A 14763-nucleotide genomic window follows, 5' to 3' on the forward strand; every position below is an offset into this window, starting at 1 on the left:
ATCAGCATTTGGAGTTCTGATGTTGTTGCAAATAACGAAACTTGTTTGTGAGGGATGCAACTGGCAGCTCAATGTGCCCGGGTTTTGACGTTTCAGATGAGATAGAAAAGGGGGTAAATGAGGTGGAGGAGTTGCTTTGCTAATCAGAGAGAATGTAACGGCAGTACACAGAGAGGACATACAACATCTACTAAGGCATTATGGGTTGAGCTTAAAAATGAGAGGAGCAATTAAACTAATGGGAATATTTTATAGGCCACCCAATAGTCAGCGGAAGATAGAGGATCAAACATGTAGACGGATTATGGACGGATGCAAAAACCTTGTTGTGGCAATGACTTTAATCCCCCTTTATTGACTGGGACTTGCTTGAGGCAAGAGGATTAGACAGGGCAAAATTTGTTACGTGCATCCGAGAAGGTTTCCTGAAGCGGTATATAGATAGTGTGACTCAAGTAGGGACCATACTGGACCTTCAATTGGGAAGCAAGCATGACCAGATGACTGGTGTTGTGGTGGAAGAAGAATTTGGGGTAGTGATCACAACTCCATAAGTTTTAAGATTGTTTTGAATAGGGACGGATCTGGATGTTGGGGGAAGGTACTTATTTGGTGTAGTGCAAATTACAATATCATTAGGTAGGAGCTAAGGAGGATTGGTTAGGATCTGTTGTTATTGGACAAGTCCACAGATGACACATGGGAGTTGTGTAAAGGCATGTTGATCAAAGTATAAGATTAGCATGTTCAAATAAGGAGGAGGGATAAGGGCAGCAAGGTAAGGAAACTGTGGATGATCAAGGAGCTTGTAGACTTAGTCAAGAAGAGAAAAGAACCATATGTCAGGTTTAAGAAGGCACAGGAATTGGCGGCGCTGCGCAGCGGCTGTGGCTCACCTGCAGTCCGTTTGTCTTTTGTATTTTTTGTTGTTTTTTGTCTTAATTGTAGTGTTTAGATGTGACGTAGTGTTTTTTGTGGTTGTGTACTATGTGTGGGGGGGGGGGGACTGTAAAGTTGTCTCTTCCGAACGGGGACCCGACCTTTTTTTCTGGGTCGTGTTTCCGTTCCTGCTGCGGCCTACCATCGGCCAAGCACCTGGAGCTGGCGGCCTCCAGCTGGGACCACCTGGGCTCTGGTTCGCAGAGCCCGCGGACCGGAATTACCATCTGCGGAGCTGGCTGCCTTCGGAGGCTGTGGTGGCACTGTGAGTGCGGCTGCAACTCGCCTTCAGAGGCTCCGGAGGGATCGGCCGCGGGCTGCAGGCCGCGTGGATATCGGAAGCTCGCAGGCCCCTGGGTGGGGGCTGACATCGGGAGATCTGGCAGTGGCAGCATCTTCACCCGCCCCAAATCGCGGGGCTTGGGTTGGCCCGCTGCGGACCTTTCACCATCCGGCGCGGCCTGAAACAGGCCGCGGGATTTTCTCTGCCCGGCGGGGGCTTCAATGTTGGGAGCTCTGACTGCCCCGACGTGGCAACTTCAACAGCCTGACCGCGGGAGAAGACGGCAGGGGAAGAGAAAAGACATTCTGGCCTTCCATCACAGTGAGGAGGTGACTGGAGGAGACTCACTGTGATGGCTGTTTCTTTTTTGTTTTGTTTTGTGTTGGTTTGTGATTGTGTGTGTTATTTCTTATTTTATTGCTCTTACTGTTGGACTGTGGGTAATGGAATTTCGTCCAAAAGACTTGTTTTTTTGGATGACAATAAAGGTTATTCTGATTCTGATTCTGTGATGAATATAAAACAAATAGGAAAGAACACAAGCGGGCAATTAGAAGGGCCAAAAGGGGCCATGAAATGTCATCGGTGAGTCGGATGAAGGAAAATCCTAAAGCTTTTTCTACATTCACAAATAATAAGAGGGTGATCAGGGAGAAGGTAGGACCACTCCAAGATAAAGGAGGGAGTTATGTGTGGAGTTGGAGGAAGAGAGTGAGGTACTAAATGAGTCCTTTGCATCTGTATTCACCATGGAGCATAGCAAGATCACCATTGAGAATATAAATATGTTAAGACAGTTTGAGATCAAAAAGGAGTGGTGCTGAGGCTCTTGAAGAACATTAAAATCGATAAGTCTCCAGGGCCTGATGGGATCAATCCTAGGTTATTGCGGGAGGCAGGGGAGGAAATTGCTGGTGTCTTGATGAGGATCTTTGTTTCTTTTCTAACCACAGGTTAGGTCCCAGAGGACTAGAGAGTGACCAATCTTGTTAATTTGTTTAAGAAAGGAAGTAGAGAGAATCTAGTGGGCTGGTGAGCCTCATGTCATTTGTAGGAAATTTATTGGAGTACATTCTTCGAGACAGGATTTACTCCTATTTGGAAGAGAATGGGCTAATTGGGGATAGCCAGTACAATTTTGTACGTGGCAGATTATGTCTCACTACTTGATTGAATACTTAGAATTCAATGTTCATACCGCTGGGGTGTAAACTGGCCAAGCGAAATATGAGATGCTGTTCCTCCAATTTGCGCTGGGTCTCACTCTGACAATGGAGGAGGCCCAGGACCTCAGCGGTATGAACATTGACTTCACTAACTTCAGATAGTTCCTCTGTCCCTCTCGTTCCCCTCCCCCTTCCCTGTTCTCCCACTAGTCTTCCTGTCTCCTACTACATTCTATCTTTGTCCCGCCCCTTCCCTGACATCTGTTTGAAGAAGGGTCTCGACCCGAAACGTCACCCATTCCTTCTCTCCCAAATGCTGCCTGACCCATTGAGTTACTCCAGCATTTTGTGTCTACCTTCGATTTAGTCCATCATCTGCAGTTTTTTTTCCTAGACATAAATGCAGATGGGTTGGTGAGTAAGTTTCCATGTTTCCTCCAGCTGGAGGAGTTGCAGACAGTGAAGGCTGTCAGAAGTGGGATACAGTGCAGCTGCAGAAATGCACAGAAAAAAAGACGGATGGAATTTAACCCAAACAAATGAGGTGTTGCTCTTTGGGAGGTTAAATGTAAGGAGGGAGTATGAAGTTAATGGCAAGATCCTTAACAGTATTGATATGCAGAGGGATCTTGGAGTCTAAGTTCATAGCTCACTAAAGGTGGCAGCACAAGTAGATAGGGTGTTAAATAACATGTAGGGTATGCTTGCCTTTGTTGCTAGGGGTATTGAATATAAGAGCCAGGAAGTCTTGTTGTAGCTCCATAGGACTATGGTTAGTTCTGGTTGCCCCATTACAGGAAAGATGTGGAAGCTTTGGGAGGGTGCAGAGGAGGTTTACCAGTATACTGCCTGGATTAGAGGAATTCAGCTGTAGGGAGAGGTTGGAAAGATTTGGATTGTTTATTTTCTGGAACATCAGAGACTGAGGGGAGACTTAATATAGAAGTATATAAAATTATGAGAGGCATTGATAAGGCAGACAGTCAGAACCTTTCTCGCAGGATGGAAAGTCCAACACTAGAGGGCATAGGTAAAAGTTGAGAGGGGGAAATTTTTTTTTACATAGAGGATGGTGAGGGCCTGGAATGCTTTGCCAGGGGTGGTGGGGGAGCCAAATACAATAGTGGTGTTTAACAGGCTTTTGGATAGGCATGTAGATATGCAGGGAATAGAGGGTTATGGATCACAATACTCTCTGTATTAGCCAACATTAATCTCTACTTTTGTTTCTCTCAATAACCTGGGATAGATCCCATTAGGCCCTGGGGATTTATCCCTCATTGTTCGTCACATGCCCCAATACCATCTCCTCCTTGATCTCAAATTTCCCAGAATATTAATATTCCCGCTGCTGGCCTTGCTGTTCTCTATGTCCTTCTCTGTGGTGAATACAATACACAATACTCATTTAATATCTCATCTATGTCACCTGACTCCAAGTATAAATTCTCTTCTTATCCAGAATGATGCTACCTTCTCCCCAGTTACCCTCTTGTTTTTAATTTACATACAACAAGCCTTGGAATTTTCTTTAATCCAAAATGCCAATGACGTTTTGTGGCCCCTTTTTGCCATTCTAATTGCCCATATAAGTTCTTTCACGCTTGCTTTATATTTCACAAAGGGCATGTCTAATTTGTGATTGTGGCTTTTGCTTCTTTCCATAATCTGTCTGTATCTGTTGCTTTACCTCCTGCTAGCTGCCATTAGTGATTGCACCTATTTATTTTATACGCATATCACCTTAGTGGATGAACACATCACTTCGAGTGCCAGTGTAACATTCTCCCTGATTCATTGATCAACTCTTCCACCTCTTTTACCTTCCTCTCTTTCATTACATGGATTGTGGCAGTCTGAGATGAGTCGATAAAAATTCATAAAATTGCAAGATCCATAAATAGGATAGAAAGTCAGAGTTTTTGTTACCAGTATGGAAATGTTAATTACAAGAGAGCATAGATTTAAGTTGAAAGGAGGACAGTTTAAAGGTGTGAGGTGTAAGATTTTCACAAGAGCTTGGATGATGCTTTGAATCCGTTGACATTAGTGACATTTAAGGGACACGTGAATATTGCAGGGGATTGAGGGATATAGATCATGTGCGGGCAGAAAGGACTTGTTTAATTTGGCATAATTTTTGGCAGAGATGGGCCAAAGGGCCAACTAGTATTCCTGAGTTGTACTATATTCATTTTTTTTTCTCTGACTCCTAATAACAAAGGGTTGTTGGCAGTATTAGCACTGAGGCACGCAGTCAATGAAATTCTTAATAGTGCAAAGCTTTACCATGATTTCCCTTCCATATCGGACATACTCTTGAGGCTTTGGGAGATGTTTCAGCAAATGCAGTCAGATCTGCAGCTTCCCAATTTAGTGGAGTGGTCATTTAAAATACAACAAAATAATCAATATAACGCATGCACTCCTAGTTCTGCTGTGCCTCTTCAATGATGGTAACTTTCTGGAGCTTTATGTCAAAAGGGAAGGAAAGAGATGTTGAACAATGATTGATGTTATTAGGTTCACAGCTATTTAGGTTGCTCCTGCTCTTGGGAGTGGGTGAGTCTGGTAAGGTGTGTGGAGGTCTCTGTGGATTGTCACCTTGTTGTGGTGGAGAAGCTTGTGTGGTCCTGAGTTCCTGAGAGTGATGCCGTCTGGAGCTATGCTCCTGGTAGGGTCACCTTTGGCAGTAAGCTCGAGGGGGAGGTCCCTGACAAAGAGCAATCCAACCAAGACCTCAACGGTAGAACAGGCGGAGGATGATGTCTGACTTTAGTGGAGCGTCACAACTGCTGGGAAGGCGGATGAAGGCTGCAGCAGAAAAGGGTCCCCGGTCGTCTTGGACTCCATGCCTCTGGATCCTGACCCAGATCTGTCATGGACTGTGTGGTGGCTGTCTGTGCACCAGTCTCCCTACGTTAAACAAAGTCATGCACAGGCGTCCGACCCTATGGAGAGGACAGTCATATTCGCTTCGAGTGACCGCTGATGATGGTGTGGAGGTGAAGGGGTTGGTGATGAAGTAAGTGTGAGGCAAGGGGAAAGCTAACTAGCTGACAATCAGCATGGTTTTGTACACGGGAGATCATGTCTTACATATTTTAGTGTTTTGAAGAAGTAACCAAGAAGGTTGAGGGTAAGGCCATTGATGTTGTCTATGTGGACTTCAGCAAGGCCTTTAAGCTTCTGCATGGTAGGCTGCTCTGCAAGGTTAGATTGCATGGGGTCCAGGGAGAGCTAACTAACTGGACATAGAATTGGCTAGGGTTTTAATCCTTGGAGTAAAGGAGATAATAAGTGATTTTATATAAAATCACGACGGGGAATAGAAAAGGAGAACGCATAGTTTTTTATCCAGAGCAGGGGAATCCAGAACCCTGCCAATTAGTTGTATTGTGTTTAATCGTGACATCCTTGCTCTTGTACATTATACTCCTAAACAGAGGCTCAGGGTCCTGTATCAATTTATAACCGCTTTCTCAACATCCTCTGCCTCTTTACGTGCACTCGTAACTCTAGGTTGATCTGTTTTAAAGATAGTGCTCTCCAGGGTTTAAATTGTCTCTTCACATTTGGAAATGGTGTCCTATACACCCAAATTCAAACCATCTATTTGAAATTAAGAAAAACAAATGTTTCTAGTACCAACCTCAGATGGACTCCAATGACTATTCCCTCCAATTTACAAAACAATGACTTTTCATTCACTTTTACTTTTATTCAGTCTGAAGAAACATCTTGACCCAAAATATTTATTCATTCCCTCCACAAATGCTTTGAGTTCCTCCAGTACTTTACCTTTTATGACTACTCTTGGTTTCTTGTTACATTCCATTCAGGCTGCTCAAGCCCCTTTAGCTTTTTGGTCTTTAATCTTGATAAACAAATTATATTCCAACCTTTGAAAGGCTGTATTTACCACTCTATTGTTTTGCATATCTACAGTTTCCCACAGACTTGCTCCTCATTATCCTATCCATTAGTTAAAGACTCATAGAATATTCCCAAGAATGTGATTGCATTTGGGAAGTTACTTAAAATTTGAGCAGATAGATTAAGTCCTTTATTGTCCCAGGACATACTCGCCCTTCAACATTGCAGTACTGTCCTTTATTAAAATTACTGCTCCCTCTGCTTTTTTCCCCTTTCTTATCTTTGCTGAACACCTTGTCTACAGTCAAAATTGGAACCCATTCTGCCCCTTTTTAGTTTAGCCAGATCTCTGTTATTGCCATGACATCCTAATTCCTTGTGGTAAAAGGCATTTTGCAGCTCGACAGCATTGCAGCCAAACACAATACGCCTATCATAAACTTTGCCCTCCATCTTCCTTTGGTCCTGACTGAAAATTTGATTTTGTTTTCTGGTGCACTCTGCTGCATATCCCTCAATTATTTTTGCAGCCATTTTCTCCTTTTCATTGCCTTATTCCCATGCCCAACCCCCAAGTTAATTTAACTGGACTAGATAAACTTCCCAGGAAGACTTTCTTCTTGGCTCTGCTAATTTGATTTCCGTCCAGGCAGTATATATCCAACCTCTCCCTGCTGAGTTTCATTCCATCCGAGTGAGGCCCAACACAAAGAAGGGTTTCGACCCAAAACGTCACCCATTCCTGCTCTCCAGAGATGCTGCCTGTCCTGCTGATTTACTCCAGCATTTTTTCTGTCTATCTGGCCCAATGATGGTCTGACCCAGCCCTGTGCAAGTTCAATCTTCAGAAATGTAAAGCTGTCCCTCCTGCACTTTTCTCCAGCTGTACATTTGTCTGTGCTGCCCTCTTATTTCTGTATTCAGTGGCTCAGGGTACACGGAATAATCTAGATACTGCTACCTTTGAGGCTCTGCTTCTTAATCTTTTTCTTATCTTCTTCAAATTTGCTTGCAGGACTTCTTTCCTTTTTTACACATCTTATTGCTATTGATGGGAATCATAAATTTTGTCTGTTTACCCTGTCGCTTCAGAAATATTTCTAATGATCCAGCTTCCACAAATCTCTTGGCGAAAGAATTGTAGAGATTCACTATCTTCTGAAAAAAATATCCCTGAAACTGGTTTTAAAAATGACGAGTCTCTTATCCTGAAACTATGTCCCCCTATTGGAGGTTCTTTGCCCTGTGGGAAAGCATCTTAATGTCTGAACTATCATGCTCCTTTAGGATTTTACATGTTTCATTAAGGTGATTGCTCTTTCCTCTAATCTGTAAGTACAAACCCAATCTGTTTAGCCTCTTTTGACAGGACAGTTTTTCAGCCAAGGAATTAGCCTGGCCTGAATCTTCTTTGGGTTGAGTCAGAGTTGTACAGCATAGAAACGGACCCATTGACACAGCTTGTTTGACTTTTAAATGTTGCTATAGTACCTCTCTCAACTAAACCTCTGGCAGCTCATTCCATATATGCACCACCCTCCGTGTGGGGAAAAAAAAGTTGCTCCACAGTTTTCAATGAAATCTTTCCCCTCTCGTCTTAAACCTATCTTCCGGTTCTTGATTCCCTATTCTGGGAGAAAGACTCTGTGAAGTCATCCTATCTATTTCCCTCATGATGCTATAACCTCTACAGGATCAATCCTTGTCCACTTGCGCTACAAGTCCTAGCCTGCACAGCCTCTCCCTATAGCTCAGGACTAATTCCTGACAACATTCTCGTAAATCTTCTCTGCACTCTTTCCAGCTTAACAATATCCTTGCTATAGTAGGGGGACCAAAACTGAACACACTGCTCCAAATGCAGCCTCACCAAATGCATAAATAACTTATCCCTCCAAATACTCTGCAGTATTGGTTCTATGGTTCTTTATTGCCACGTATACAGAGCACAGTGAAATTCTTTTGCACAACCACAAATCCAAAGTCACCACAATTTGTACGCTGTTTTTGGGGAAAAAAAGGAAGCAAATCAGAAAAAAACAAATGGTGCAAAGTCCAGTCTGTTAGAAGTCCTGGAGCACCCCTGATCGAGGTAAGCCAGACCCAAAGTCCCTCTTCTCTGCCGACTGCCTCTGTGTGCCAGGGGGTGCCACCTGTAGCCGACCTTGAAGGTGCTGGAGATAATACCCTGGTCCCTCTCCTACTGGCCCACCTCACGCCCGTCACTGCCACCAGCTCCCACCTCTTCTCCGGGTCTTCGAGCTATCCCTGCACATGGCCGCCGGGTCTTTGTTGTCGTCGGCTGCTGGGCCCGTTCTTGTCCCTTGTTCCTGCCTACCCCAACTTGCGTACCACAGGTGTTCAGCACACTGATCTTTAGTTTAGGTTTGTTTAGAGATGCAGCATGGAAACAGGGCCTTCGGCCCACCAAGTTCCCGCCAACCATTGATCCCCGTACCCTAGTTCTATGTTATCCCACTTTCGCATTCTACACTAGAGGGCAATTTACAGAAGCCGATAACCTACAAACCTGCAGGTCTTTGAAATGTGGGAGGAAACCGGAGCACCTGGGGAAAGCCTATGCAGTCATGGAGAGAACGTTCAAACACCACACAGGCAGCAACCAGAGTCTGGATCGAACTCTGGTCTCTGCACTGTGAGGCAGCAGCTCTCCTGCTGTGCCACCCAGTTTCCAGACTTTTCCTTGCAGTCCTTATAGAAGCATGACATTAGCCACTGTCCAGTATTCCAGCAGCTCACCTGTATGTATATCTCAGCCAGGGCATCTGCTATTTCTTCTCTAGCTTCCCACAGTATCCTGAAATGTGTCTGATCAGGCCTGAGAGATTTGTCTACCTTCATATGTTCTGGGTTGTTCAGCACCTTCTTGATTGTAATACTGGCTGTCCTCGAGGAACTTCCTTTGACTGCCCCAAGTTCCTTGGTTTTGATGTCTTTCTCCATAGTTCAAACAGAGGTGAAATACTCATTGAGAGCTTTGCTTACCTCCTGCAGCTCCACACAGAGATGACTGCTTTGTTTCCTGAGGTGTCCTATTCCCTTTCTATATCTTTTTCTTAATGTACTGATAAAATCAGTTTGGATTTTGCTATATTCCCTTAAATTGCCTTAACTAGCAAAACTATTGCAATTCCCTATGAAGTATGTGCAAGATTTTGTTTTTATTGTCGAAAAAAGTAATTATAAGAAAATAATACATCTTTGTGGCAAAACTAATCGGGATCATGAAATTATTTTTTATCCTTTTGGTATTGATTTTGTCAACATAAGGAAATTAATCTCTTTTTGTTGACTTGCAATTGTTGTGATCACTGTTAAATCCATTCTTTTGATCCCTCGTAATTCTTCTGCCTTTATTTGTCATCACGTTCTCTTTTGTCCTTGGTGTGGTTTTCAACTTTAATGATGTTACCTCAATCCATGTTGCTGGTAAATGTGGTGTCTCCCAGGAAATATTTCACTCTATGACTATTAATAAATTTCAAAGTACAGTAATTTATATGTATTTATGACTGTACAATATCTAATATGAAAAACTCTATTTAATATAGATTGTGTTGCAGAAAAAAAAGTCAGTATGTTATATTACAAAGGATTTAAAATTAATAGTTCAATTGCATATAATTTTCATATTCCAAACGGTTGTACAATACATGGACAGAATGTTAATCAAATATCATATTCTAAATTGAAAATATTGTGCATCTTAGTTCTGTATGTAGGTAAATCTACATTGAAGTGTTCTGTATGGAAAATCTCACGTTGTCCGCAGAAATGACTGGTATCAATCTCGTTGAAATCTCAATCCTCTTTTGGAAGGCTGAAGTCCATTCCGTCTTTTGTCACAGACTCTCCAATCTGCTGAAGATACTCGACAAGAGAAGCGGTAATGCATGAAGGTTAGATCTGTGACTAGCTGCTAGTTTCATCATTACGTTCCATTCAGACTGGCTTTTGTGAAGGTATTAAAGAAATGAGCTGAGATTTCAGCTGTCCACGACTCTTTTAAAGGAATTCGAGGTGGGGATTGCCTTGGTGCCTGGATCCTCAATTATCACATCATTCAGGTAAATGCTTAAGTTAAAAACTTATCAAATATACATCTCCAAACCCTTATAAATAATGACAGCAGTTGTGTGGTAATGACTTACTGCGGTGTAGCTGAAAATTTAGGGAAGTGAGAACAAGATTCAAGTGGATATCTTTCAGTTGAAGACTATATACTCATTGGCATTTGCAATTTTAAAATTATTTGCAATATGTATTTTTGTATGCTGTATAGACTTAAAATATATACAACAAAATATAGAATAATTTCTTAACCAGACCTGGCTAAAGCTGGCAAAAAGGTCAACAGTTAAGTTTGCGTCTAGTTCCGACAAAATACCTTCCAGGCAGAAAATGTGAACCTTGTATACCTTATACAGATGTTTCATTTAGCCAATTTATTCTCTACTGGAAGCATGTAGGTTGTTTGTGTTTTTAACTTTATTCTTTTTATTTATTGAGCTGACTTTTTTGTTGAGCAGTTATTGATGTATTGCAGCAATCTACGATTGGGCCACTTATTTTTTTATATATTGTACGGCAGAAACAGAATTCCATCCGACAAAAATGTAAATTTTTCTTGAGGATTACCTCTACTGCTATTTATATTCCATATTATTTATATGCTGTTTCAGGATGTCTCCTTTGCTCCAACCTACTCTGAAGTGCAAAACAGTGTCTTTACAGTAAAAGCTACAGTCTCTTACCTTTCACTCAAGAACCGTTAATGAAAACATCAATGTAGCTGTACCTTTTCATTAGAATGAATAGTGTTTCTAATACAGATTATAATGCATTTTTCATCAAGTGTGAAGCATTCCTCTTGTCCCTTATTTTGTTACATAGAAACATCCCTAAGCATTTTACTTGCAACGCAGAACTCAGTAGTACCACAGGTTTCTTTGAACTCTGCAGTCATTGTGTGCACCATAAGACCAACAAGCACAGTTAATCAGTTTTGGTAATCTTGGTTGAGGAAATCAAGAAATTATCCAGGGAATTGCCGAATGAATCGGAAGAACTCTCTGCTCGTATTTGAGTTATGTGCAGAGAATTTTAACATCGACTAGAAATGGCAGTGAGATAGAGGATCATATGGTATTCCCCCAGCCTTGTATAGATATATTAGTTCAGATGTTTTAAATATTTCTGTGACTGAAGCCATTAATAAACGAGGTGACATAAAGTTTGCTGAAGGTTACAAAGGAAATGTGTTACCTTACCGGAAATATTATTTTATTCATTGAATTTGGAGCCTTAACTAAATCTGGAAAGGCTGGGAATTAATCAATTTGAAAGCATTTTTAGATTGTATATTTTGAAACTCAAAACACATTTTGAGGTTCACCCTTTCCTTGAGAGGAGGCGCTGGCAATCGCAAGTTTATCCTAGCAGCTCAGCTTTAGGCCTGAAGAGACTGCTCTGGTGGTCTCTGGATTATCCTGGTGACCAGTGCTGGTGTGGTCCTTCTTTGTCCACAGGCAGAAAGAGGCCCTAACATCTTGGGCTTTCCCTGGCTACTCTCATCGCCTCAGTAGTTGTCTAGGGCTTCTTCCCAGCAGCTCAGTGTTGACCACACGATGGCGCTGGTGGTCTCGGGTATGTCCCAGTAGCTCTGTCTCCCACAAACTTGTGACAGGGGCATGCGGCTGGCAGAGATGCTCTCCACATTCTCTCCCTTCCTTTCTCCCTTCCTTCTTCCTCCTCCCTCTTTCTCTTCTGCCTTTCTCATCTTCTCCCTTCTCTGCTCTGGCTGGAATGCTTGAGTTTTTTTATAAGGAATAGGCTGAGGTTCAGGTGGGCCAATCTGATATACACTGGAATTTAGAAGGATGAGAGGGAATCTTATCGAAACGTATAAGATTATTAAGGGGTTGGACACGTTAGAGGCAGGAAACATGTTCCCAATGTTGGGGGAGTCCAGAACAAGGGGCCACAGTTTAAGAATAAGGGGAAGGCCATTTAGATGAGGAAAAACTTTTTCAGTCAGAGAATTGTGAATCTGTGGAATTCTCTGCCTCAGAAGGCAGTGGAGGCCAATTCTCTGAATGTATTCAAGAGAGAGCTAGATAGAGCTCTTAAGGATAGCGGAGTCAAGGGGTATGGGGAGAAGGCAGGAACGGGGTACTGATTGAGAATGATCAGCCATGATCACATTGAATGGCGGTGCTGGCTCGAAGGGCTGAATGGCCTCCTCCTGCACCTATTGTCTATTGTCTATAATTGGATCCAACTGTTACCAATGACGCTGAGGATTGCCTTCTGCAGGCCTGTCAGCCAGTGAATGGGATCAAAATGGCATCCGAGGGATGGAGTGCTGTCAGAGGATTACCAGGGAGAGCCGCTCGAGGATGAAGGAAGGAATTTACACTTGGAGTCAGGGGATGTAAGTGAGGGACTAAATGAGTACTTTGCAACTGTTTCCACCATGAAGATGGGCATGGAGGACAGTGAGATCAGTGTGGAGTCGACTGCAAAGGTAGTTTCAGATTAAGGAGGAGGATGTGTCTGAGCTATTGCAGAGCATTAATGTGGATAAATCCCCAGGAGGTAATGGGATTTATGCATGGTTATTGATAGAAGCAAGAGAGGAGATTGTGGGAGCCTTGATCTTTGTGTCTTCTCCAGCATAGGTGAGGTTCCAGAGGACTGGAGAGTAGCTAATGTTGTTCCCCTATTTAAGAAGGGAAGTTGAGGGATCCCAGGTAATTACAGGCAGTGAGGCTCATGTCAGTGGTAGGGAAGCTATGGAGAGGATTTTTAGGATATTTATTCCAATGTGGAAGATAATGGGTTAATTAGGAACTGTCAGTATGGCTACTTACGAACTTGATTTTTGAGGTGACAAAGGTGACCAATGAGGTTTTGGATTGACGTATGAATATGCAGGAAATGAAGGATCTAAATTACGTGCATTTGGGTAAGAGTTGGTTTTGGCATCATGTTCGGCATAGACATTGTGGTCCAGCGGGCCTGTTCTTGTGCTGTACTCTTCTGTTTTATGTTCTATATCAGCAACTCTCTTGTCATATTACCACAGGAAGAACAAAGTCAATCTTGTTCAGTTTCATCTAGCATTGTCAATGTGTCAGTCATTGCCATCCTTTTTCAAAAATATACAGCAATTTGTGACCTTATAAAGCAAAGCTCCAGCTCAGCAGCCTGATATATCTATTGAATGGTCTGCACTATAGTTCCTTTAAAAAAAAAGAAAGACTCTAACCTTTACAGAACACCATAGCACTGTGTGATAGCTCAGCACATGTATTGACTCCAGTCTTGATAACCATTTGTAAGTCACCAAAAATCTAACTAAGACATGAGCTACTCTGCTAGCTGTGTGTCTGCAGGGAGGGGATATTTAATGGAAAAATAATCTCTTGTGACTTGATTAATACAAGTTTCTCTGTGGGGCCTGTGGATCATGTGACTGTGGTATCTATATAATTAATTCCACACACTACTGTTGTCCAGTGCTTGGCATCTACATCGCGGTGACAATTGAGTCTGAATGGTGAAATGTTATTGTGGCCATTGATGTGCGGAGCCACAGCGTATGGGTGAGGTCTTAAATGAATATTTCTCATCTCGATTTAATATGGAGACTAAGGAATTAAGGGAAGTAAACAGTGATGTCTTGTAACATGTTGACATTAAAAAAGAGCAGGTGCTGGCTGCTTTGGGGCATTTTAAATGGTATAAATCCTCAGGACCTGATTGAGTGTATTCTAGGACATTGCGGAAAGCTAGAGAAGAAATGTCAGGAGTCCTGGAAGGGATACTTGCATTTTTAGCAGCCATGGATGAGGAATTGAACAACGAGAGTGACATCGGGGACAATCAATGTGGCTTTGTGTATGGGGAAACCATGTCTTGCACTTTTGATTGAGTTTTTTGAAGAGGTGACTTTGGGGATTGACAAGGGGTAGGTGGATATATTGTCTGCATGGATTTTAGCAAGGCTTTTTGACAAGGCCCCACACAGTAAGTTGGTCTGGAAGGTTAAATCACATGGGATCCAGAGTGAACTAGTCAATTGAACACAAAAATGGCCTAGTAGATGGAATCAAAAGGTGGTAGTGGAGGGTTGTCCTTTGATATACCACAGAGATTGGTGCTTAGTGACCGTTTGACAACTACATTAACAATATGGATGAGAATGTAGATGGCATAATTAGAAAGTTTGTCAAATTGGGTTGTAAAGTGGATACTAAGAAAAAGTTTATGATTGCAACAGTATCTAGATGAATTGGGAAAGTGGGCCAAGGAATGACAGATGGAATTTAACACAGACCAATGCAAGGTGTTACATTTTGAAAGGTTAAACCAAACCTGGACTTCACAGTAAGCAGGAGCGCACTGGAAAGTGTTGTAGAAACAAGAGACATAGGGGTACATAGTTTCCAGAAAGTCACAACACAGGTGGACAGT

At 42.5% G+C, this 14763-nt stretch overlaps 1 protein-coding gene across 2 annotated transcripts in view; it reads left to right on the top strand.

The window, feature by feature from the left end:
- Positions 1-10221: 10221 nt before the first annotated feature.
- The window catches only part of LOC144600552 (5-hydroxytryptamine receptor 2A-like), a 141219-nt gene continuing 136677 nt past the window's right edge, over positions 10222-14763 (top strand). Inside the window, exon 1 of one of the 2 annotated variants that reach the window (XM_078412256.1) lies at positions 10222-10352. The gene's annotated coding sequence lies outside the window, so the exon portion shown is untranslated. The remainder of the gene's footprint in view (positions 10353-14763) is intronic. The other variant, XM_078412257.1, reaches the window with a different exon arrangement.

This window comes from Rhinoraja longicauda, chromosome 15, assembly GCF_053455715.1.
Source record: "Rhinoraja longicauda isolate Sanriku21f chromosome 15, sRhiLon1.1, whole genome shotgun sequence".
NCBI classification, from domain to species: domain Eukaryota; kingdom Metazoa; phylum Chordata; class Chondrichthyes; order Rajiformes; family Arhynchobatidae; genus Rhinoraja; species Rhinoraja longicauda.